Source organism: Heliangelus exortis, chromosome 16 (assembly GCF_036169615.1).
Source record: "Heliangelus exortis chromosome 16, bHelExo1.hap1, whole genome shotgun sequence".
NCBI classification, from domain to species: Eukaryota; Metazoa; Chordata; class Aves; order Apodiformes; family Trochilidae; genus Heliangelus; species Heliangelus exortis.
The window spans coordinates 929235-954754 of NC_092437.1; the positions used below are offsets into that span (position 1 = coordinate 929235).

General features: G+C 47.1%; 1 long non-coding RNA gene across 1 annotated transcript; it reads left to right on the forward strand.

The window, feature by feature from the left end:
• Nucleotides 1-24483, forward strand: LOC139803654 (uncharacterized). Its single transcript, XR_011729098.1, has 3 exons — nt 1-305; nt 22842-22927; nt 24169-24483. It is a non-coding gene; the product is annotated as an uncharacterized lncRNA (long non-coding RNA).
• The last annotated feature ends 1037 nt before the right edge of the window (nt 24484-25520 follow it).

Here is a 25520-nt window from a genome sequence, read left to right on the forward strand (position 1 = left end):
CATTAAAAAGAGCATTCTGCAATCTCTGAAGAATCCCCAGGGTGCTCCTCAAAGAAAACCAAAGATTGCTTTGAGGAAAACACCTGAGAGTTCCAAGAATTGTTGACAAAGAGAAGAGAACCTCTAAAATTTCACTGTCTTCCAAAAGATCCAGTGAGAAACAGCTTTGGTGAAAACACCACGCTGCAGTCATCACCCTGTAGAAGAAGAAAGGAGAAAAGTCAAACTGCTCACACTACTGAGCTATAACTCTGCTCTCCATTGCTGGAAAAATCCTTGGAAGAAGACTGTGGTTTTCCCTGGAGGTGAACTTTCCGTGTGTCATCACCAGCAAAAAAAAAAAAAAAAAAAAAGCCTAAAGGAAGCCACTGACAACTCTGGGGTGCAGGTATGTGAAGCCAAATGTTTTGAATTAGAGTCCGGACTGCTAAGTAAAATTATAGAGTAAATTGAGAGTAATTATAGAGTAAATTTTACAATAAGGTAAAGAAAATGAGCAGAAAGTGACTACTGGTGATGGCAGAGTCGTGCAGAGGAAGGTGGTGTTGCTGTCTGAAGTTGGGTACAGTTTTCTTAGGGTGGGGAAAAATCGTTTCCACAATGCTGGGTATTTCCTGTTCTGTGCTTTATTTCCAGCTGGGCTGTGTTGTTCCTGCAAACAATGCAGTCAAATGCATTTTTTTCCCCCATACAAAATACATCTTGAAGTAAAGAAGATTTGTCTGTAAAAGGCTGATGTGTGTGATTAAACATACTTGGTCTTCCTCTTTGTAAGAGAAAGCTCATGCAAGAAACCTTGGAATTTGGTGACCTTTGATGCTTTCCCTGCATCTGCAAAACATGTGTGTTGGGCCATGCTAAGAAGTGTTTGAAAAGACTTTTTTCTTAGGGTATTTATGAGGGGAATAGGGCAGGCATCCTGTTGGATTATCTGGGGCAGGGCTGGGCAGAGGGGTCTGGAGTCCTGTGTAACACCTCAGGGGAGAGGGGAGCACATTATTCTGACTTTGGGGACATGGTTTAGTGGTGTTGGTTTCCCAGCTGGACTGGAGGATCCTAGAGGTTTTTTTCCAGCATTAATGATTCTGTGATCCTGTCCACACAGGAGGCACTGGCCCAGCTCCAGAGGGAAAGCCATTTATTCCATCAGCTGCTGCACAGGGGTGCTTTAATGACACTTTCCACAAACTCTGCTGAAAAGCAAGTTTCCATGCTGGAAAAGATGAACAAGGAATTAAAGGCCAAGTGTGCTGGTTTAAGAGAAGAAGTCTTAAACTATGAGGCTGAAAAACTAAAAAAAAAGGGAGGTAAAGGACACACTTTTTGCATATTTGAAGGCTCTAAGCAGTGTTTTGCTGTTCATTTCTGCATTCTGTCTTTTGGGACCTGCCTGTTCCTCAAAAAAGTCAATTTCAGCCACTAAGCTTTCTCTTCTCTATTTTGTGATGTGCAGCAATATTTAAATTTCTTCTGTGTGGCTGTGTTAGGCTAATTAACTTGTCAGAAGACTGATTAGAATGTTAAAGTTTTTTTCTGCAAATTCCACCAGTCCCAGGCACAGCAAAGTTTTAAAAGTTGCTGTACCCATTTTGTTAATTTTTATTTTCTGGAAAACAGGAACTAGTCCTGTTAGACGCTGTTTGTCTGTGAATAGTGATGTGCACAGTGCTTTAAAATTCCATTTCTTTCTTCCTCTCAACCCTGGGGTGTTTGAGTGAGGTGAATACCTGCATGTGTCAGATATAACCACCTTATTCTTCATTTTTTCAGTTTCTGTAAAAGGGAAGAGGGGGAAGAACTCCAGGAGTGCTGTCAATGGTTTTACCCTGGGAAAAACTTTGTATTCCTAGTGCCAAAACACCAGGTTCCTTTGGGAGATGGTAGTTGGGTGGGTGGCTGGAGGAAAGGAGGGACTGTCCAGATTTATGAAAGTTGTTACTCTAAAATTAACTTGGTATTAATTTAATGTCTTAATTTAATTATTAATTTAATGTATTAATTTAATTCTTTGTAGAATGCAGAAAGAGACCCAAGAACCATCTCATACAAAGTCATGCCTTTAGTCACCAGAGTAGTATCTGCAGTCAACCTGTGGCTCTTGCATCAAACAGGTTGCTTTGGGTTTGGTTAAAAAAAATAACATGATTCAGTGTATGCTGGTGTATTGTTCAAAAAGTATAATATTATCTATACTATAATATTTTTTTATGTATTAGAAAACAGAAACCTCCATTAGCTGCTCCGTGAGTTTGGAGGGGCTGACTGCTGGTGGCAGGCAAAAGTTTCCTACTTTTTGAATTCAAGACAGTTGTAACTGAATAATCAAATAAGTTAAAGACAGAATTCATGTCCTTATGACTTTTTTCATGCTCATCTAACCATTTCATTTAATGTCAGAGAGGTGACATTAAAAAGCTGTCTGTGGCAGAAGCTTCACTGGAAGTTGCTACGAGGCGCTGCAGGAACCTGGAGGAAGCCAACCTGGCTTGGAAAAGGAATTGGGAGAGGCTAAAACCAAGGTAGATGAAGTTGTCCCAAAATTCCAGAGCAAACTCCGTTCACAGATTGCTTTGAAGCTTTAGTGCTGAGCAATCCCAAGTCTTGGTAACTCTTGCAGGTTTGGCTCCTATGATATAGGCTCCCCAGAACCCTTCAGGTCAAATGGGTTTGGTCATTCCTAATCTATTCCTACCAGAGATAATTCTTTGTGTCTGAATGTTTCAGAACTGATGGGGGAAAAAAAAAAAAAAAAAAAAAAAAAATAGGAAAAGCCTACAGAAAGCTTCGTGGAAGGTGGAAGAACACACTTCCCATCAGTGGCTGCAAATCCAGTTTACCACTCAACTCACCTGGGACATCCTGGTTCTGAACAGAAGTCCAAGTCCAGTAGGAGGCATCCCAGTTCACCCATAGGAGCAGAATTATTGATGAACAGGATTTCCTCTTCTGCAGCCAAGGTAGACATTTTGAAATCCCATCCTCACTTACAACTCATTTGCAGGGATTACTCATGGTGTAACTCCTCCTCATCCCAACACAACATCTAGGTGTGCTAGGGGTGAAAAGTTTGGGTTTTGAGTGCTGTTTTCCAAGAGTGCCCAGAAACCAAAGATGATGCCATAGGATGTTCCCAGCTAAGCTTTAAATAAAATTTTCTTACCTAGGATGTCTGACTACAATAAATAAATCTGCAACAAATCTCACTTCATACTTCAGTGTGGGAGATCCACTGTGTGTAGGAGGCATTTGGGTTTGTAGAGGGGTTCTCCTGGAGGAGCTGTGAATTTGGTCACTGCTCTCCCTTTAGTCCTGCAGAGGGGGCCCTTCCCTCCACTCTGCTGGTTTATGGCCTCACTTCTTTGGCCCTTGGAGTTACTGCCTGTTTTTGTGTGGATTTGAAGAATGTTTTAGAAGTTTAATATTGCACAATGTTAATGGTGTGTTTTCTGTATAATTCTAGTACAGGTGGGAACTGGATGAATTTGCCTCTGAAGAACCTGGACATGGTAATGTGTTATGTAAAAGTAAAAAGATGACTGCTCCTACCTCTTGAAAACAACATCTTGAAATCTGTTTAGTTCCTGTGCTAAGCACAGGGTTTTTTTCCGCTAGCTTTACACTTACTTGAACGTGGAAACTTTCTGCTTACAAAATGCTTTGTAGAGCTTTAAACAGCTGCCTGAAAAAAAAAAAACCCAAAACAAAACCCATCAGAAAGGAATCTTACCTATTTCCTCCACACAGATACACTTGGCTTAATCTGAAGTCACCTTTCACTGGAGTTAATCCTCAATCACAAACATAAAAGGAGCCCTTACACAGAGTTTCAGACTTCAGCCATCACTTCTCCTCCCTTGTCCAGTGGCTGCCTTCAGCACTGACCCATAACACACACCCTCTGCTGTCAGTTTTTGGTCTTTGCTGTCCCTTGCTCATTGCTTGTGTTTGTAGCTCCTCTGTTGCAGTCTTTTTATTTGAATAGGCAAGAAGAGGCTAATCAAAAGTTATCCTTTCTTTAGGGAAAGCTCACTCAGTAGTGTTCAGGCAATCGTCAGGGGAGTTGAATGTTTGTCATCCGTGGCATCAAACCTGTTCTGTGATGTGAGGCCTGATGTCCCAGGAGGAGTTGCACCTATTTTGTGATGATTACTCCAGAGTCACAGCTTTGGAGTGACCGGTGCTGTTTGAAAGCAGGAAGCCCCTGAGCCAATTTCCTTCTGTTGCTGTCTGCTTTTAACCACAGAGAGTGTTCAGCTCTGGCTTCGTAGCCATAATGTTCTGACAGTGACCTCTTTGCCCCTCTCTCCTGTAAAAGTAACACGAAGAATCTTATCTCTTTTCTTGCCAGACACTGATGAACTTTAAATTACATCCTTGGGAGCTGATTCCATATCTTGTGATGGATTAGAAGACATGAAAAGATGTTTCTGTCAGTCTGAATAAATGTTCTTAGTTGGTTGGATGGATGACAGCCCTGTTGCCCTTCCCTGGTATTTTTTTGATGCGTAGTCCCCCTCCCCTTTGCCATCCTCCCCTTTACCCCCCCCTTCGCCGCCGCCCCCCCCTTTCCCCCCCTACCCCTTTCCCCCCCCTACCCCCTTTCCCCCCCCTACCCCCTTTCCCCCCCCTACCCCCTTTCCCCCCCCTACCCCCTTTCCCCCCCCTACCCCCTTTCCCCCCCCTACCCCCTTTCCCCGCCCTACCCCCTTTCCCCGCCCTACCCCCTTTCCCCGCCCTACCCCCTTTCCCCGCCCTACCCCCTTTCCCCGCCCTACCCCCTTTCCCCGCCCTACCCCCTTTCCCCGCCCTACCCCTTTCCCCGCCCTACCCCCTTCCCCGCCCTACCCCCTTTCCCCGCCCTACCCCCTTTCCCCGCCCTACCCCCTTCCCGCCCTACCCCCTTTCCCGCCCTACCCCCTTTCCCGCCCTACCCCCTTTCCCCCCCTCTCCCCCTCCCCTTTCCCCCCTCTCCCCTCCCCTTTCCCCCCTCTCCCCCCTCCCCTTTCCCCCCTCTCCCCCTCCCCTTTCCCCCCTCTCCCCCTCCCCTTTCCCCCCTCTCCCCCTCCCCTTTCCCCCCTCTCCCCCTCCCCTTTCCCCCTCTCCCCCTCCCCTTTCCCCCCTCTCCCCCTCCCTTTCCCCCCTCTCCCCCTCCCCTTTCCCCCCTCTCCCCCTCCCTTTCCCCCCTCTCCCCCTCCCCTTTCCCCCCTCTCCCCCTTCCCTTTCCTTTTCACTTCCTACTCCCCTCCCCTTCTTTTTTTTGTACTTTCTGTAAATAAAATCATCTGGATTTTGGCTTTGAATTTTTCATCAGTCTCTGGCTCTTACTTCTTGCTGCTGCCACATCTGCTCCTCTTTACACTTTTTCATTTTCTGCACACCTGGTTTATGGAATGGAATAGAAAAAAAAAACCACATTTCCAATTTACCCCACATTTCCATTTACAACCCTCCCAGGAGGGCAAGCATTGGGGTTGCGATAAATAGGAGGGGGGAGGATGTTGATAGGTGGATTGGTTCTTTGATAAATAGTTTTACCCCCTCCGCTATTGGCTGGAGAAGTCCGAATGGGCCTACAATGTTGGGTCCTTTGCGGGCTTGTGTGTAGCTTAGTACTTTTCGTTCTACCAGGGTTAGGAAGGCTACTGCGACTAGGATCGGGACGATGTAGGAGAGGGCCTGCCTCAGAGCAGGAGGGAGTGCTGCTTCTCTTGATTTGACCACAAGCACATGGAATGGATGTGGCACAAGGACTCCTCCCCAAAACATACACTTCAGAGGACCTCAGAAAGTCTCTCAGGATCACCCCAGCTTACCCCCTAACCCTCTGTTACTGCAGCACAGCAAAGGGACTCTCATGATGCGCTTTGCAGTGCCAGCCAGGCTGCACTGTTAATGCCAAGAAATGCTCCCTGAACACTCTCTGCTGCCCATTTGCCACAGAGTTCTGATATAACACACTTAAAAAAACTAAAAGAAGAACAGGTTCCAATCTAGAGTTCATTTATATTAAAAAATTAATTCTATGGGACAGAATCCTGGCAGTAGACGTGGAGCACACAAATCACAACAGCCTGACAAGGCCAAAAAGTAACAAATCAGCAACTTCACAAAGCTTCTTGTGCTGCTCCTCCTGATGCCTGCACTGAAGTCACCAGGGAGCACAGTCAGTGCTGACAATACAAACCACCTCACGAAAAGGTAACATCATTTTCCTCTTGAGCTCCTCCATAGATAAGGATCCTACCTCTTCCGTCCACAGCAGGTGCACCCCAAAAAATTGGAGCAGCTCCTGCCTGCTCAGGAGATCGAAGTGCATCCCCTGCAGGAGCTTCTTCTGTGTCCTCCAGTTTTGCCAGCTAGTGACTTACACTGCACAGAGAAAGAGAGGAAATAGAGTTGGTAAAAAGAACCACGTGCTGGCACCACAGTTAACACCAATTTATTATCCCCCCCCCCCCGCAAATGTTTTCAAAAATTCATAAACTCCTCAGTATTTGTATTGGTAATACACACAGAACTCACTCCAGCATTCCCCGCAGTCACGTTCACCCTATAAATAAACATTCCCACCTTCCAAGTTATTAACTCCTGCTCAGAACATTTTTTCAGCCTGCCTTCTAGGCACAGAGAACCACCTGAGAGAATCTCAGTGCTAACCAAAAAAAAAAAAAAGCCCAGGTAACAGAATTGCTCTGGTACCACCCCCCCCACCCCCCTTCCACCCTCCCAAAGGAAGATAAAAGGGGAAAAGGGAAGAGAGACTTCAAGGTGTGAAAATAAGACTGGAAGAGGTTTAGTGGAAAAGGAAGAGACAGATCACGTGGGATGAGGAGCAAATCTGCAAATCCATAGGGAAGAGAGACTTCAAGGTGTGAAAATGACATTGGAAGAGGTTTATTGGAAGAGACCACACCGCATTCTAATCATAAAGTTCAAAGTTTACCGTAAATGGCCATTGAGATCAGCATAATCCACATCTATCCTCCCATCTTTGTCTTCATGGGAAATATTGGCTGTGGAGGATTGGTTGTGTGACAAGGGCCATGTAGACATGTTGCAGATGGCTGAAGAAGTTCTTGGGAAACATCAAACTCAGCTAGTCTGATCTGCCGATGTTGCATGAATGTTGCTAACTACCACCTCGTATGGGCACTATGTCCTTGACTGTAGCCATTATACAACAAAAGGGACTTGTGGTTAGCTAAAGAATGTAACAGAAGGATGTAGATAACCAAGGAACTTAAGGTGGGGTTGACATTTAGAATAATATCCAATAGGGTGGTTAGATTACAGAATATGTATTAGCTTATTAAGGACTGCAAAAATATAGTGTGCTATAATCAATAAATGAAGCTTGCTGATAACTCATATTGAGTGTCCGAGTCTTCCCTCGCTGCGACAATTGGCTCCGTGAGAAAGGAGAACTTTGACCAAATACATCTCCCCAACAGAAGCAGCAATCATGAGTGGGGTTCTGAAAGATTCAAAACATGCAATGCCATGGATCATTTGACACAGACACAGTCATTATTTTCATTCCAACTTGCTCTCGGAAGAAGTATTTTCCCCATTCCTTTACAATGAACACATTTGGATAAACACTCAAGGAGCAAACCAAAGTCTTTGCTTTCCTGGACCCCCTCCTAATCCTGGATCCCCTCCTATTCTTGGACCCCCTCTTATTCTTTGACCCTCTCCTCCTTCTGGACCCCCTCCTTCTTCCTGGAACCTCTCCTATTCCTGGATACCCTCTTATTCCTGGACCCCCTCCTCCTTCTGAATCCCCTTCTCTTCCTGGATCCCTTCCTCTTCCTTGACCACCTCCTCCTCCTGGACCCCCTCCTTCTTCCTGCACCCCCTCCTTCTCCTGCTCATCTCGAGCATGCAAATCAGCTCCTGCTTTCAGGAGATCTTCTAATATCTCCTCGTGTTCTTCAGTGATAGCAAGAGTTAGTGGGGTACTGCCCTTCTGAAAAGTCAGAGAAATGCATCATCTTAATAATCAAAGTAAAAAAAAAAAAATCTGTAAAAGACGTATCGATGCAACTTTCTGAAAGGACTTCTTGAAGAAATATTTATATTTACCTTATTCTTGGCACCCAGTTTGGCACCATGCTTGATTAACTGCCCCACGAGGTTTTTACTACGAGCCAGGATGGCCAACTGGAGGGCAGTGTTGCCATCGATGTCTGCAAGATTTGGGTCGGCACCCTGCTCTAGCAGAAAAGTCACACAGTCTTGTTCTCTGAGCTGTACTGCCTGGGAACAACACACACACACACACAAAAAAAAAAAAAAAAAATGAAGGACTTCCAGAATTCACATTTCACTCCATCACAGCTCGCCCAGCTTCTGACCACTGGCAAAGAAGAGCACCTGCAAAGATGACCTGACAGGTGCCTGTTCCACTCCAAATCCAACAGGCGTGTTTCCGCACAGCTCTGCGCACAAGAGTCCTGCCAGACACCTCTCCTTTCACGCACACTCAATAAACCCCTCTTCCAAGAGCAGAACTTCTCTCACTCACCATCATCAGGGGTGTTGTCCCAAAATTATCAACAGCATCCAACTGGCAGCGGTGCCTTACTAGAAACGTGACGACCTCTGTGTGGCCGTTTGCAGACGCCAGATGGAGAGGTGTCCTGAGAATTAAACATGGGAGCTTAACACTGACAGACAAGGAAAAAACCAAAGCTGTGGCACCACCCAGCCTGGGGGACCCTGCTGCTCCTGCTGCTCCAACCCCGCACACATCACCCACAGGGCAGGAGAGACCTCAGCAGCTGCAAGAGAACCCTGCAGGGAGAGCAGGGCCAAGCAGCAGCCCAGCACCTCCAGGAGCACTGGCGCCCACCCAGCAGCTCCCGGCACTGGAAAGCTCTCAAGTTCCCCCTCCCAGCTGACAGGGCACATCTTGCTTTGCAAGCAATCAGCTCCAAGGGGATCCCACACAAACTCTGCAGGGGGGATGCTCCCACAGGCCACCCGAGCATGCTGCCCGCAGCCCCTCACCGATTCTCCCTGTCACGGCAGTCGATGCCCCAAAATCTTGATCCACGAGTTCCAGAACCTCAGCCAGGACAGGTGACCGTGGGCAGCAGCGAGGTGCAACCTGTTCAGATCTTGAACCAGGAGCAGCTGGAGAGACACAGCGCAGCACAGCTCAGCACAGGAGCCACAACGGCAGAGTCGCCCCTAACAGCAGTTGCCAGGGGCAACGGTGGGTGGGGCCGAACCACCTGTGCGGGGGTTGGAGGGGGGGGGCGGGGGGGGGAGGGGCCAAACCAATTCACAGGGGGAAGGGGGCTGAAGGAAAGGAAAAGCCTCCTTTAATCCTTAAACCTTGCATTGGTTTAAGCTTCAGCATTCATTCATTGCCACTACAGGTGACAATGGTCCCTTAAGTATCTGAGAGAAGCTGAGAAGCTCTCCCCCACCTCTATGAGCCATACAAAGAGCTGGTAGAGTTCTTCTCCTGGAGAGGCTTTTTCATAACCAATTCAAAGGAGTTGGTCTCTTTTCCCAGGCAACCCTCAGCAAGACAAGAGGGCACGGTCTCAAGTTGTGCCGAGGGAGGTTTAGGTTGGACATTAGAAAGAATTTCTTTACTGAGAGGGTGATCAGACATTGGAATGGGCTGCCCAGGGAAGTGGTGGATTCTCCGTCCCTGGAGATATTTAAAAAGAGACTGGATGTGGCACTCAGTGCCATGGTCTAGTAACTGTAGCGGTAGTGGATCAAGGGTTGGACTTGATGATCTCTGAGGTCCCTTCCAACCCAGCCAATTCTATGATTCTATGATAGAGAGGGTAAAATAACCCTTCTTGTGTAACCCAGTTCTTTTCTCTCACTTGTCATCTTCAAATGGCAAACTAGCTTCCTCTGACTGCACAGAGCTCACTGCAAAAGCTCCATTGCCATTGCACAAGTGCAGGGTGTTTCCCTAGACAAGTCTAACCCATAACTAGAGGGAAATGGACATCTAGAATTCTCCTGGCCTACCAGGAATTACTGGCAGGACACCTATCTTTTCCCTCACTCTGGGGAAAATGTCAACACAAATGTTAACTGTCACCATGCCACATGTGTCACACCAAGCTAGACAGAAAATCATCTTAAAAGTTCCCTGCTGCAAACACATCCTCTGCAGGCCCCAGCACCAGCCTGACCTTCCACAGGCAGCCCAGCTTTTGAGCAGCCAGCCTGAAATGAGCCACTAATGGCTGTAATTAGCCCCATTGCTGGGCATCAGCCAGGAGAGAATTTAAAGGCAACTTGCCTCAGGCACTGAGTCTCACTGGTGTCTGCTGAGCTGCCCATAACAAAACCCAAGCTTTTTCAAGTACTGCAGAGAAGTCAGGACACAGCTCCTAAGGAGGCAGAGAATCATACAATGGCTTGGGTTGGAAGGGACCTTAAAGATCATCAAGACCCAACCCCCTGCATGGGCAGGGACATCTCTCACTAGACCAGGTGTCACAAAGCCTCGTCCAACCTGGCCTTGAACACTTCCTCGGAAGGGCATCAACAACTTCTCTAGGCAACCTATTCCAGTATCCTGCCACTCTCATGAGGAAGAAGGTTTTCCTAATATCTAACCTAAATCTATCCCCTTTCAGTTTAAAACCATTAATCCTTGTCCTGTCACTACTCTCTCTGGTGAAAAGCCCCTCCCCAGCTTTCCTGTAGCCCCTTCATGGACTGGAAGGATCTCTAAGGCCCCCCCAGAGCCTTCTCTTCTCCAGGCTGAACAGCCCCAACTCTCTCAGCCCACCTGAGAGAGGTACCTCTCAAAGCTTTTCTTATTCCTCTTTCCACTCCTGGCAAGATTAAGTTCTACCTGGGATGGATGTGGCTCTCCTGCCCTGCTCCCCAGCTGCTCCAACCACCTGTCTACTCCTCCTAGGGTACCTGCCCTTGCATCCCCCCTCTGCATGCTTCCTCCTTCATTTTGAGGGCTTTTACGAGCTGCTGGCTCATCCATGCCGCCCTCCCGGAGTTTTTCCCCGGCTGCGGGATGGGGAGAGTGGGGAAATGCCAGCTGCCAGCATGGCCCGGGAACCAAGATGGCCGCCGGGCAGCCCCCTGCATGCCCCGGGACTACAGCTCCCAGCATGCCCCGGGACTACAGCTCCCAGCATGCCCCGGGGCTCTCCTCCTCTCCTGCTGCCTGAGCCCGCCCGACCCCGGGGCTGCCCCGGCCCCCGCCCAGCTGGGAGGGGGAGCAGGAGGAAGGGGATCTGGGCAGGGAGAGAAGGCAGGAAAAAGAGTGGTGAGGAGCGGGAAAGAGATGGAGGGGAAGGGGGCAAAGAGGGGGAGAGGGAGGGAGGGAGGGAGGGAGGGAGGGAGAGAGAGAGGAGAAGGGCGGGAAGGAGGAGAGAGGGGGGATGGACAGAGAGTGGGCCAGGGGCGGGCCAGGGGCCTGAGAGAGACAGAAAAGGCCCCAGGAGAGGGGAGTGACAGAGGGGTGGGAGAGGGAGCAGGAGAGAGGGGAAAGGGTGAGGGGAGGGGCAGGAAAGGGGAGAGGCTGCAGGAGAGAGAGGGACAATAAGGCCAGGAGAGGAGAGGGAGGGAAAGATGTGGAGACAAAGAGAGAGAGAAACAGCAATAGCTCTGAGAAGAGGCAGGGAGGAATTGGGAAACGTTGAGAGGGAGACAGCCAGTGAAAGCCCAAACTTGTGGTGGGCAAACGAGAGAGAGGGAGGGATGAAGAACTGGGGGCAGGGAGCTGGGCAGAGCCCCAGAAGAGCAGTGATGAGCAGCTGGGCCAGGCCCCAGCACCCTGGGCTTTCTTTTCAAAGATGAAAGCTTGTTTTCATTTTTAGGGTTTGATTAGGGACTCTTGGTTTGTTTACCTGGTTTCTTCAGGTTGTTTTTTTGTTGTTGTTGTGCTGGATTGTGTTGTGTTTTCTGTCTTGAAACCATCATTTCTGGTCTGACACCTCTACAGCAGGGAGGGCAGTGTGACTGATAGTGTGGTCTTGCATATTTCTGGGGAGTCAGTGGAAATTTGTGGTTGGAGCCATCTGCGTCGCTTACCTTTGATTTCTTGAGTGTAAATCATGCAATGTTTTTGCTAAGGTGCAAAAATGAAATGGGAGAGCAGCTCTTCCTCTCTCACACACACACACACCTTCCCCCAGCTGAAGATGAACAAATCAAATCTCTGGGGCTGTGTTCTTTTATGAAACGTGTGTCAGATACCCAGCCCCAGGGGACTTGTGCGCAGAGAATGGCTGCATGGGCCTGGGGCTTGCCCATCATCACCTGGAAGGGAAAAAGGAAAAACCAGGTGATCACTGGGGACTTGTTCCCAAGAATGTTTCTTTCTATATCCTCTTGCACTAAGAGACACTCAGACACCCTGAGCCATCCCCTCCCTTCACTGGCCCTGTGACCACCAAGCCCACTGCATCTCCCCCAGGCTGTTCTGCCATGGCTGGTTGCTGACAGGAGGGGACACGGGGAGGTGGCAGGCTGGGAGTGACAGGGGGGACATGGGGTGGTGAGGGTCTGGGAGAGTGAAAGGACATTGGGCAGTGATGGGCCCAGGGCTGCTGAGGGAGCCATGGCAGAGCCAGGGGGCTGCTGGGGGTTGGCAGTGGGTAGTGAAGGCCTGGGGGTGATGGGACACTGGGCAGTGACAGGCTGGGGGGCAGCAGGGACAGCAGCATCTTGAAGAAGAAAAGGTGGGGTTAGGGACTGAATTTTGTCTTCAACATGTTTTACTCTGTGCATCAGAAAACTAGTTTATACTCTGCTTTCACTACTTAAGGTTGGACACAAGTGCTTTATTTGGAGTTCTGATCACCTTTTTTGTTCTTCTAGAAGCCAGTCAGAGCCAGTGAGTGGAACATGAGGAAGGCAAAGGGAGCCAGTGAGTGGAACATCAAAAGCTGTATGTAAAATCACAGTCTTACACTTTCTATTGCAGCCTGCGTTTACATCCAAACAATGTACCCTTGTATTAATTTCCCAAACATTAACTTAAAGTATTTTCCAATAAAACACAGTCTTTGTTGTAAATGCAATGTATTTGATTCAGCATAGCAAAACTGTGTAATGCCATCATTTGCACAGGTTTTTTTTCCTAATTTTTTTTTTTCCTAATTTTTGAAAATGTTACCAAAACCCACTGTTACTGTTATCTGTTACTGTTATACTTGGTACTGTTTCTTACTTTCGACTCAAACCAACATATCCCAAACATTTTGAGGACACCTCTGTACAGCTAAACAATTCCTTTTTGTGTCTGTAAATGCCTGGACATTTCTTCCTGAAGCTGCATAACTGAGGTGAAATTGTTTGGGCCCCTCTGAGTACATAAATGTCTTCAATAGATTGCTATCAGTTAAAGAATTGTTTCTCCCCAAGTTGGTATTCTGCAGTTCTGCATTTGATCTTTGGGCTTTGTCTGATGAAGCAGTTCAGTTGAATAGTTTGTCTGCACATGAAAATGCCAACAGCCCAGTGGACACATTCAGCACAAGATTGGAGCCCAGTGCCTTTGTGGGTAAAAGCTCTGTCATTTTTCTTCCCTTCTGCCTGCAGGACATGTTTGGATCTGGGTGACTTCAGGTTTGGATGCTGCTTCCATTTCCCAAAGGTTCAGCCTTTCTTCAGGATACCCCCACTTGGAACTGACACTGGGAAAAGGGGCAGCATTTTTCTACAGCTTTGCAAACTCTGTCCTGCTGCTGCTAAAATACAGATAAGGAACACAAGGAAATACCTGACTGGTAATGCTCTAGATGTTGATTCCACCACCTGGGGTGGAATCATATGATGTGTAACTCTGCATTTCAAAATAGTCCTTCCAGTATAAAAAAATCACTAAGGGGTGGGATGTTTTTTTTTTTGTCATCCTGATTTTAGGTATAACTGAATTTTCTTCACTAGAATGGGGTGAGGCATTACATTAACCCAGAGTTGTGGGGTCTGAGCACTTGAGAAGCTGTTAGGAGATCTGAATGTAGAAATTCATCAAGTGTGTGTCTGTGTTGTGTGAAGAATACAGCCTCTGCTGGTCATGGAGTGGTGTGTCATGTTTCAACTTGAAAACTTCTTGTCTGTAGGTCTGAAACCACTCAGTCTGAATCTGACATCAGTGATGCTGTCACTGATCAGTTTGAATTCCTTGCTGCACATGAATGTCTCTCTCTGTGAGCGTGAGTGTAGCTGGCCCAGGGACCCTGGTAATTCCCACAGTGCATTTATCCAAACCGCATTCATAGTATTTACTCTAATTCAGATGGGGTTTTATTTCTTGAAAACAGGTATGTAAAAACCCTTTCATTATTTTTTTGTGAAGAGATCAGTGACTCCTCTGCACTTGTTTCTCTGGCCCAGCTTATTGAGGTATATGGAATTTCTTGTCAAATACTTAAAAAAACCCCAAGAGTCTTTGCTTTGTTATTTTAAATCTTATGTTATGATCTGTAGCTGGATAAAAAGAGATGTGAACAAAACTTTGATTTTTAATAATTTGAAGTCATTGGTTTAAGTTTACAAAATGTTTCTATTTGGATACTATTCTATAGAGGGTTGATCCCAGGCTGGGAAGACAGGAGGGGAGTACCTGATCAGCCTCAGTGTAATCCTGCAGTATTATTCAGCTTCAAGACACAAGGAAGCCCTTCAGAAGCTGTTCACCGTTTCTGAGACATTTTGTTAATTTTACGTTAGAAACCCAGTGTTGGCAGAGTAATTTAGTTGGCTGTAAGTTATGGACATTTCAGTGGGTCTGCAACAGTTAAATGAGGAGTGTTGAGCCTAAACTGTCGAGCCTGATCCCAGAGTTAGAAAGAGCACAGGAATTCCAAGGAGTTTCATGCTGGAGGTGAAAGATCCCAATACAAAGGAAGCTCTGCTGACAAGAATGGGGAAATATGCAATACCAACTCTTAATGCATAAGTATGGAACTAACTGAACTGACCAAAAAGGGAACAAGAGAAATCATGGGGAAGCATTGGAGTGCCAAAGCAACCAAAAAAAAGTAGTTTAATATAAATGTATTTAAGACGGCTTACATGAGGTGAGCAGAATTCCATCTCTTGCTTCCTTTGATAAAATCCAAAGCTTGGAAAATTTTTCCGTGTGCCTGTCTTTAACTTTTTCCATGTAGCCGTGTTTAACTTTTGTGTTTTTCCTTCCCCACCCTGCCTCCAGGGAAGCATATGCCAGAGGAAAGAAGAAAAAGCCTTTCTCTTTATCCAAAGAGCCCTCCTCCTCTGATGGTCCCATACCTGATGAGTTCTTGTGTGCTCTTTGCAAAGCCCTACTGACTGATGCAGCTTTTATTCCCTGCTGTGGGATCAGTTATTGTGAGGAATGCAAGTGTTCCGTGCAGGTTTTTTTGTTAGTTCAAAACAATCACATCTGATGTTCTGAGAGCAGAAACAGGAGATAACAAAGTTGTAACAGTGAGACTCAGAGCCTGAGGCAAGTTGCTGCTTTTAAATTCTCCCCTGGCTGATGCCCAGCAATGGGGCTAATTACAGCCATTAGTGGCTCATTTCAGGCTGGCTGCTCAAAAGCTGGGCTGCCTGTGGAAGGTCAGGCTGGTGCCGGGGCCTGCAGAGGATGTGTTTGCAGCAGGGAACTTTTAAGAAGATTTTCTGTGTAGCTGGGTGTGGCACACGGAGCATGGTGACAGTTAACATTTGTGTTAACATTTTCCCAAGAGTTAGGGAAAAGATAGTTGTCCTGCCAGTAGGCCAGGAGAATTCTAGATGTCCATTTCCCTCTAGTTGTGGGTTAGACTTGTCTAGGGAAACACCGTGTACTTGTACAATGGCAGTGGAACTTTTGCAGTGAGCTCTGTGGAGTCAGAGGAAGCTAGTTTGCCATTTAAATATGTGGTGAGAGACCAGAAGTGGTTGTGCAGACTGCAAAGATGGGATAAGCTGGTGACAGAGAGCTCACAGCATTCAGCACAGTATTTGATACAAAAAGCCACCACACACCAATAGAGGGTCACTGCCTAGCTCTGAGAATCCTAAGTACAGCCAGCTGGGCACCATCCACACAAGAAGGGTTATTTTTTACCCTCTCTAGCTGCTCATTTTAGTTGGTTATGAAGAAGCCTCTTCCTCAGGGGAAGAACTTAACAATTCTTTGTATGACTCATTCCGATGGGGGAGAGTTTCTCAGCTTCTCTCAGATGCCTTTTTCTTTCCTTCGTTTCCCCCCCCCCCCCCCCCCGTGAATTGGTTCGGCCCCTTCTACCCCCTCCCCCCCCCCACAGGGTGGTTCGGCCCCGCCCACCGTTGCCCCTGGCGAGTGCCGTTGGTGGTGACTCTACGGTTGTGGCTCCTGTGCTGAGCTGTGCTGGTCTCTGCCTCTCTGGCTGCTCGTGCTCCTCGCCGTTGGTTTGCTCCTTGCTCCCGCCTCATCCCTGCCTTTCTCCTACATCCCCTGTCCCTGCCTTTGCCCTTCCCTTCTCCTGACTCTCCCTTTTATACCCCCCCGGCTCGGCCGGCTGCCTCCCACTGCTCCCGCAGGGCTGTGCCCGTGCCGCAGCTCGCAGAGCTCCTGGGATGGGGCTTTTCAACAAGAAGCAGAAGCTTCCCTGCTCTGGCAGCGCTCCTGGGCAGCCCCGCGCTGCTGCTGCTGCCGGCACCGGCGCCCCTAAGCCTCAGCAGCAAGGTCTGGGCAGTCTGCACGGTGCGGCTGCCCGCGGCCACCTGGCCTGGCTGAGGCGCTGGCGCTGGTGGATCAAGATTTGGGGCATCGACCGCCGCGACAGGAAGAATCGGTGAGGGGCTGTGGCCGCTGCTGGGACACCTCGGGTGGCGTGCGGGAGCATCCCCCCTGCAGGGTTTGTGTGGGATCCCCTTGGAGCTGATTGCTTGCAAAGCAAGATGTGCCCTGTCAGCTGGGAGGGGGAACTTGAGAGCTTTCCAGTGCCGGGAGCTGCTGGGTGGGCGCCAGTGCTCCTGGAGGTGCGTGCTGCTGGGCTGCCGCTTGGTCCTTCTCTCCCTGCAGGGTTCTCTTGCAGCTGCTGAGGCCTCCCCAGGTCTCTCCTGCCCTGTGGGTGATGTGTGCGGGGTTGCAGCAGCAGCAGGAGCAGCAGGGTCCCCCGGGCTGGGTGGTGCCACAGCTTTGGTTCTTTCCTTGTCTGTCAGTGTTAAGCTCCCATGTTTAATTCTCAGGACACCTCTCCATCTGGCGTCTGCAAACGGCCACACAGAGGTCGTCACGTTTCTAGTAAGGCACCGCTGCCAGTTGGATGCTGTTGATAATTTTGGGACAACACCCCTGATGATGGTGAGTGAGAGAAGTTCTGCTCTTGGAAGAGGGGCTTATTGAGTGTGCATGAAAGGAGAGGTGTCTGGCAGGACTCTTGTGCGCAGAGCTGTGCGGAAACACGCCTGTTGGATTTGGAGTGGAACAGGCACCTGTCAGGTCATCTTTGCAGGTGCTCTTCTTTGCCAGTGGTCAGAAGCTGGGCGAGCTGTGATGGAGTGAAATGTGAGTTTTGGAAGTCTTCCCTTTTTTCGTGTGTTCTCAGGCAGTGCAGTTCCAGCACCAAGCCTGTGCTGGTTTTCTGCTGAAGTGTGGTGCAGACCCAAACCTCAGAGACGTTGTTGGCAACACCGCCCTCCACCTGGCAGTCCTGTCTTGCAGTCCTAAAGTTGTGGAGCTGCTACTTGATCATAATGCCAATCTTGATGCCAAGAATAAGGTACATGTTTCTGTTTCTAAAGGAAGTTGTTTCAGAAAGTGGCAGCAATATTTCTGTTGAAGACTATTTTTGACTTCGATGATTAACTTGGTGTATTTGTCTGTCCTTTCAGGAGGGCTTTACCCCACTCAGTCTTGCTGTCTCCAAAGGTCAGGTAGAGACAGCTGAGTTTCTCCTGAGAATGGGAGCTGATGTGCATGCTCGAGACCAGCAACAAAGGTAAGGGGTTTATCCACATGGGTCCCTTGAGTATTCTTTCGGTGGGATTGCTGAGAGGCACAGCAGCCTCCATGTGCACTGAAGTGGTGTGCGTGTGGCAGCTTGGTGTGACCATGCAGTTGTGTTGACTCCCTCTCCCATGTTCTTGTTGCTTTTAATGGAACCTGCTTTTTCTTTTGTTCATTGTCAAGTAATGGGAGAGCAAGCTGAGAGCACGCAGGAATGAAAATATTGACTGTCTGTGTAAAATGATAACTTCATAGCACATCTGGATCTTTCAGAACCCCACTCATGATGGCTGCTTCTGTCGGGAAGATGAAATTGATCCAAGTTCTCCTGCATTACGGTGCTGACATTTCCCATAAAGATGCTGATGGGCGGACAGCTGATGATTATGCTTGTATTTATGGGTATCCCAGGTAAACGTTTAACTTTTTGGTTCAATGAAGTGGTCGGTTATAAGTGTGGCTGTTGAATAATTTTGTTGTTCCTTCTCTGATGTGGTTAGGTGTGCTTATAAGTGTGGCTGTTGAATAATTTTGTTGTTCCTTCTCTGATGTGGTTAGGTGCGCTTTGTTAAAAGCTAGGCTGAAAGAGTGTACCAAGCAGGAGTTAATAACTTGGAATGTGCATCTGTAGGATGAAGGTGACTGCAGGGAACACTGAAGTGTGTACCAGCCCTGCAGAAAGTTCTGTGTCTTGCCCTTCAGAAGTACTTAGGAGTCCCTGAATTCATGTGAACTGTGTAGGATGAATAAAAAATGGCTGTTAACTCTTCTGCTAAATGTTACCTGCCAGGAAGTGGTTGTTTTTAACAACTCTGTTTCCTCTCTCTCTCTCTTTCTTTAGTCTTAGTGAGCAGCTGTCAGAAAGTGCAGCTCCAAAGAAGGCAGAAGCAGCTCGTGCAGGTGACATTAAATTGTCCTGGGATCAAACGCCTACCTCCTTCTCTGAGGTTTTAAAATCCAGTCTGTCCTTACGAGGCCACATAACCCTAAAAGAATCTTAGGAAATTAATATTTTTATGCAATGGAATTTAGTCTTGTGCTTTGCCTCTCAGACCCTACAGTGGAGGTTTTATTCTCTCTGGGTTCTTAAGGGTGTTTTATCAGAACTGTGTGGCAAATGGACAGCAGATAGTGTCCAGGGGACATTTCTTGGCATTATTACTGCAGTCTCTGGCTGGCACCATGAAGCACGTGTCCTGCATCATGAGAGTCTCTTTGCTGTGCTGCAGTAACAGGCTGAGTGTGAGGTTAAGCTTTTGGTTGGGTTATGCTGTTTGATTTTCTTTCCCTTTTCAGAATAGTTTGTAACTGGCTAGAGCAGCAGCTAGTATTGTCTCTAGCATAATATTACACATCATACTACATGAACTAGTAAAACTTTTCCCTCTGCTGTGTACTCATGTGTGCAAGGAGTACCTTGTTCATATGTACTGTTGAATTTTTAGCATGCCAAATCTAATTTCACCATGTCGTTTCGTGTTTGAGCAGGAGTGGAAGACTTTTCCAAAGGAGGCTTGAAAAGGTGAGACTTTACAAATACCTACCACTTCCTTGAGGGGTGATCTGGGAGGCACAGGTGTCATCACTTTGCTTTGCTTTTTAAGCAGATCTGAGAAAAAGGGGATTGGTGATGGTTGGAGTGCTTCTGCAGAACAACTGGATTTTACTCCCAAGGTATGGTGCATTTCCAGGGAAATTGTCCTGTGAAAAGGAGTTATTTGAAGGCAAGTAACTGGGATTGAAAGCAACTGCAGTTCCAGCCAGCACTGTTTCCTCCTTAGAACCTTAGAGCTCTCTTCAAGTACCTCAAGGGAGGTTGGAGTAAGGAGGGAAACAGCCTCTTCTCCTTAGTGAACTGGGATGGGAGCAGAGGAAATGGATGGAAGCTGCACCAGGGGACGTTTAGGATGGGTGTTCGGAAACGTTTTTTCACTGAGAGGGCTGTCAGGCATTGGAATGGCCCAGGACAGTGGTGGAGGCACCATCCCTGGAGGCATTGAAAAGGCATTTGGAGCTGGTCCTTAAGGACATGGTTTAGTAGTTAGATGATGGTGTTGGTCAAAGGTTGGACTGGATGGTCTTGGAGGGCTCTTCCAACCTGTACCATTCTGTGATAGAAGCAGTCTCTGGCCTGCCAGCCTTTCTTCTGCTGTCAGTTTTTCCTAACAGACCGTGGGTGTGGCAGAGCGTGCAGCAGAGTTACGGTTTGGCACAAAGGAGCAATAGGTAACGACATAAAAACCACATTGCTTCATTTCTTGGTGCTCATTTGGGTCAGGTTTGCAGACCCTAAAAGTTTCTCAGTTACTTTTATAATCTGTTCTGTTCTTCTCCTGTGAGGTGATTCTTGTTTTCTGTAAATTTGGTGTTTCAGTCCAAACAGATAGAGGAACAGGGCATTTCTTTGTGAGGACCTCCTGAAATCCTCCATCTGCTGCTGCTCCTTCCCTCCCCATCAGGTTCCCCCACCAGCACTCAATGGCTGAGTTACTCAAACAGGTTCTTTTCTATGAGATGGCATTCTGTGCTTGTGTGTCATCTCACACTGCACATTTCCCCTCTTTTTTGGAATGCTCAGGCAGTGTTCTCTTTGTCAGCTCCAAGCTCTGGTGCCTGCTGTTCTTACTGGTGTGCTGAAGAATGAGCAATTTGTGCAGCGATGTCGGGAGCATCTGTTGTGTTGCAGTGGGGTTCTGGAGGGGTGAGGAGCAGGAGTGTGGCAGTTGGAGATGCCAGCATGTTTAGTTTTAACATGAATTAATTTTCTTGCCTTGATGTAAATGGAAGCGATGCATTTTTCTGGCATGATACTAAAATTGAGGGGTATTTTGGTTAGTGTACTTGCAGAGGCTCATTTAGGCATCAAGTCTAGGGATGTAAACAGTTCTTTGTGTTTGTTTCTATTGAAAAAAAAGTTTTGCAGAAATACATCTTTCTTTACAGAAGCAGCAGAAGCCAAAGGTGACACGGCGCATGAAGGCTTTCCAGCAGGGCAGGAAAAGCAGTAAGCTATCTGGGAAAGATTGCATGATAGACTGATCTGTAAAAGTAGGCTTGCTAAGTAGAGTTTTGTATTTTTTTCTTCTCTAGTAGGCAAGAAAATTAACTTGTGAAGACACGGCACTTTGTAATTTCAGAACCAAATAAGCCATATCCTTAAGATTAAGCTATGAATCCCCTGCTAAGCCTTTGTCCCTGGCCAAGCCCTTCCTCTGCCCTGCCCATCCCTTCCCTACCTCCTTTTCCAGACATTGCCAGGTGACTCCTCTGAAGTGTGTTAGTCTGGAAATTTGCCAATTGCAATTAAATAAATAACTCCTTTTGTTCACATAGATTTTTTTTTTTTTTAATTCCTTGTGCTTTTAGATGATAGCCACGGTTCTAGAATCAAAAGTTACTAAAGAAAAGCCTCCAACATAAAACAGTGGAGTAGCAGGGTGATATAAAACCACTGAGTGTCTCCTTTCCTCCCTGGTGTGTAGGTTCCCTGCCACCCATGGAAGAAGTGGAGAAAGCTGAGGATTTTCTCTGGGCTTCTCCCTGGAATTCTGAGGTACTTTGTGCGAAGGACAGGGAGGGTAGGAGGGAGATCCAGGAGCACCCGAAAGCTTGCAGTAACTGAAATGAAGCTGGGCTGAAGTGGGGAAGTGCTTCTCAGGGGCTGTGCAGAAGCAGGGCCGAGACTCAGGACCTCAGAATTCTGCTAAAGATTTATTTCCCTGGAAACACAGAAGGCCTTGTAAAAGAAAGCAAAGTTTCCCTTTTCTCTTCCACAAAAAATGTTCTTCAAGCTGTCAGTGGGTAGCAAAGCAGATGCTTGTTTCTGCTCTTACCAGCTTTTTTGTTTCATCTCTTTCAGGAAAAAACAGCTGAACAACATGGAAAAGAAGAGAAGAAAGAGCTTGCTGTAGAGCTAAACACTGCCATTGCTGGATGTACAGAGAAGTACTTATTAAATGGCAGCCCTGATGAGCCCAGCACAAGCTGCAGAGAAATCAGTGGTGAGAGAAATGATCTAGATCCAGATACTTCCTCTGTGAATATAGATCCACCTAGAGTAAATGGACTAAAACAGTGGTTGACTTCTGAGGTTGCAAATTTTATCCTGGCCTGTAAATCCTGGTGGCCACTGGCAGAGTAGCAAAGCAGCTTTTGTGCCTTTTTTTTTCTTTTTCTGGAACCTGACTAGATGGTGCTGGATTGCAGATGGTGCTCTATGCAGCAAGTGCTCTTCTTGCTTCTGTTGCTGTGTTCTCCTTGAAGCAATCTGACCAAAACGTGCAGATGGAGAGGAGGAGGAGGACTGGAGTGTCTTGGGTGTGCCAGTAGCATTCTCTTTCCTGGCGGGTGCTGTTGGATTGAAAAGCTGTGCTTGCTTTTGGCTGAAGCCAGGGAAAGCTTTGAGTGGAGCTGAGGGAGAGCCCTTCTGTTCCAGTGCCTCAGCTGCTCTGGTTTTGAAATGTAGGAGGTGTCTGCAGTGCCACCCGTGTGTGTGTGCGCTGGAAAGCATTGCCAGCTGGGTCAGAGGGGAGCACTTTTGTTCCTCAGCTCAGGCCTCAGAGCAGGAGGAGGAGGCACCCTTTGCGTTGTTGAAAGCATCTTGCTCGTTACTGCATGGACCACAGTTTATCTGAGAGAGAGATCCTGCACCTTGAAGACACTGGAGTGAATTATTTGTGGCCATACTGATATTCATAAGCTTTCTTTTTTACAGAAGAAAGTTAAATGCCACCAAAGAAAATATTTAACACATATTTAGCACATTAAAAACTCTATTCTGATCATTTTGTCTCTAGCAGCTCTCAAATGTGAGGGGATGTGATGTTTTCTGTAAAGATTGTTCTCACCATTAATCAAGATGCACTCTCGGAGTAAATAGGTAGCATTAGGTCATGCTGGTTGTAAAAATCTGTTGTTTTCATTGTAGGTGAGCACTCAGGATCTACTTCCCATGTGTCATCACCAGCAAAAAAAAGAAGCCTAAAGGAAGCCACTGACAACTCTGGGGTGCAGGTATGTGAAGCCAAATATTTTTAATTAAGAGTCTGGACTGGTAAGTGGCATTAGAGAGTAAATTGCACTATACAGTAAGGTAAAGAAAAGTAACCAGAAAGTGACTAATGGTGATGGCAGAGTCGTGCAGAGGAAGGTGGTGTTGCTGTCTGAAGTTGGTACAGTCCTCTTAGGATGAGGAAAAATCCTTGCCAGATGCAGGATATTTGCTGTACTGCTGCTTTGTTTCCAGCTGGTTTCCTTCAGTTTTGCCCAGTGTTGTTCCTGCTGTGCTGTGCAGACAAACAATGCAGTCAAATGCTTTTTTTTTTTTTTCCCAATGCAAAATGCATATTGAAGGGAAGAGGGAGATTTTTCAGTAACAGGCTGATCTGTGTGATTAAACATGCCTGGTCTTCCTCTTTGTGAGAGAAAGCTCATGCAAGAAACCTTGAACTTTGGTGACCTTTGAAGCTTTCCCTGCCTCTGCAAAACATGTGTGTGTTTGGCCATGTCAGGAAGTGTAGTGAAGTGAGGCAACCAGGTGCCACTAATTGCGAGGTAGTGGGCATAAGCTTGTGTTAAGCCCACCTGTGCCTGATTAGGGCAGGCCCCTACTGCGCATGAGCAGGATTAGGGGGCCAATAAAGCTCCCTGCTGAGGAAAGCTGGGAGGAGGAGGTTAGCTGCTTCTTGGAGCAGTAGCACTGATCCAGGCTAGTCAGCCCTGAGGGCAATAGGCTCAGAGCATTATTCATGAGTTTCTGCTGGAACACCTGGCTGGACCTTGGAGCGCCGTGCCCTAAAAGAGGTTCATCTTGCTACATCTGATAGAGAATGCGGCAGAGACCTTGATCTAGCCCATGCTCAGATGAATCAGAAGAAAGGGAGCTAGTCCGGCGCAAACTAGCATTAGCAGAAAACCCAAGGAGTCGGGTAAGAAGATCCACTACCTGGCAATTAGTGGCACCTGGTTGCCTCATTTCACTACGAGGAAGTGTTTGAAAAGGATTTTTTCTGAGGGCGTTCATGAGGGGAATCGGGCAGGCATCCTGTTGGTGTTGGGCATCTGGGGCAGGGCTGGGCAGAGGGGTCTGGAGTGCTGTGTAACACCTCAGGGGAGAGCGGAGCACATTATTTCCACTTCCGGGACACGGTTTAGTGGGCATGGTGGTGTTGGTTTCCCAGTTGGACTGGAGGATCCAGAGGTCTTTTCCAGGCTTAATGATTCTGTGGTTCTATGCTATGACTCTGTCCATGCAGGCGGCATTGGCCCAGCTCCAGAGGGAAAGGCATTTATTCCATCAGCTGCTGGAAAACCTGCAGGAGCAGCAGCTCATCCAAGGAAGGGCAGTGACTGTTGCCCAGGAACGGTTTAATGAAGTTTTCCAACAAGTCAGTGCTGCTGCTGAGAAACAAGTGTACATGCTGGAAAAGAGGAACAAGGCATTAAAGGCCGATTGCACTGATTTAAGAGAACAAATCTCTAAATATGAGGCTGACAAAGTAAAAAGAGAGGTAAAGTATACACTGTTTGCAGTGTTGAAGGCAACTTTTTTGGTGTTAATTTCTGTTTGTGTTTTGAGCGACCTTCCTGTTGCTCAAGAGGTCAATTTCAGCCACTGACCTAAGCTTTCTATTGTGTATTTTGTGATGTGTAGCAATATTTAAATTTGTTCTTTGTGTCTGTGTTAACTAATTAGCTGGTCAGAAGACTTGTTAGGATGTCATTTAAACTGTTGTTCTGCAAATTCTACCAGTCCCAGGCAGAGTAAAGGTTTAAAAGTTGCCATACCCATTTTGTTAATCTTTACTTTCTGGAAAACAGGAGCTAGTCCTGTTGAGTAATTAGACACTGGTGTGCTGTTTGCCTGCCTTAGTGATGTGAACAGTGCTTTAAAATTCCATTTCTTTCTTCCTCTCAACCCCGGAGCGTTTGAGCTAGGTGAATACCTGCCATGTGTCAGATAACCACCTTATTCTTCATTTTTTGGGTTCTTTGAGGGAAGAAGGAGAAGAACTCCAGCAGTGCTGTCAATGGTTTTCCCCTGTGAATCACTTTGTATTCCTAGTGCCAAAATACCAGGTTCCTTTGGGAGATGGTAGTTGGGTGGGTGGCTGGATGAATGGAGGGCCTGTCCAGATTTGTGAAGGCAAATGTGTCAGCAGGGAGGCAGTTGTTACTCCGAAATGAACTTGGTAAGGAAACAGACAGAGATGTGTTTCAATATAAACCTCAAGTGTTTGTCAGAAGAGCTTTCAGATCCAAGTATTCATTTAATTCTCTTTGTAGAATGGAGAAACAGACCCAAGAACCATCTAATACAAAGTCCTGCCTTTAGTCACCAGAGTAATATCTGCAGTCAAACTGTGACAAGAGATTGCTTTGAGTTTTGTTAAAAAAATACCTGATTCAGGTATGCCGGTGTAGTGTGCAGGATGATTAATACTTGAGCCTTTCGTAGGTATTAGAAAACAGAAATCCTCATGAGCAGCTGGTGATAATTTAGAGGTGCTCAGCTTTTGACTGCTGGTGGCAGGCAAAATTTTCCTCCCTTTGGGATTGAGTCCCAAGACAGGTCTAAGTGTATAATCATATAAGTTAAAGTAAAGGC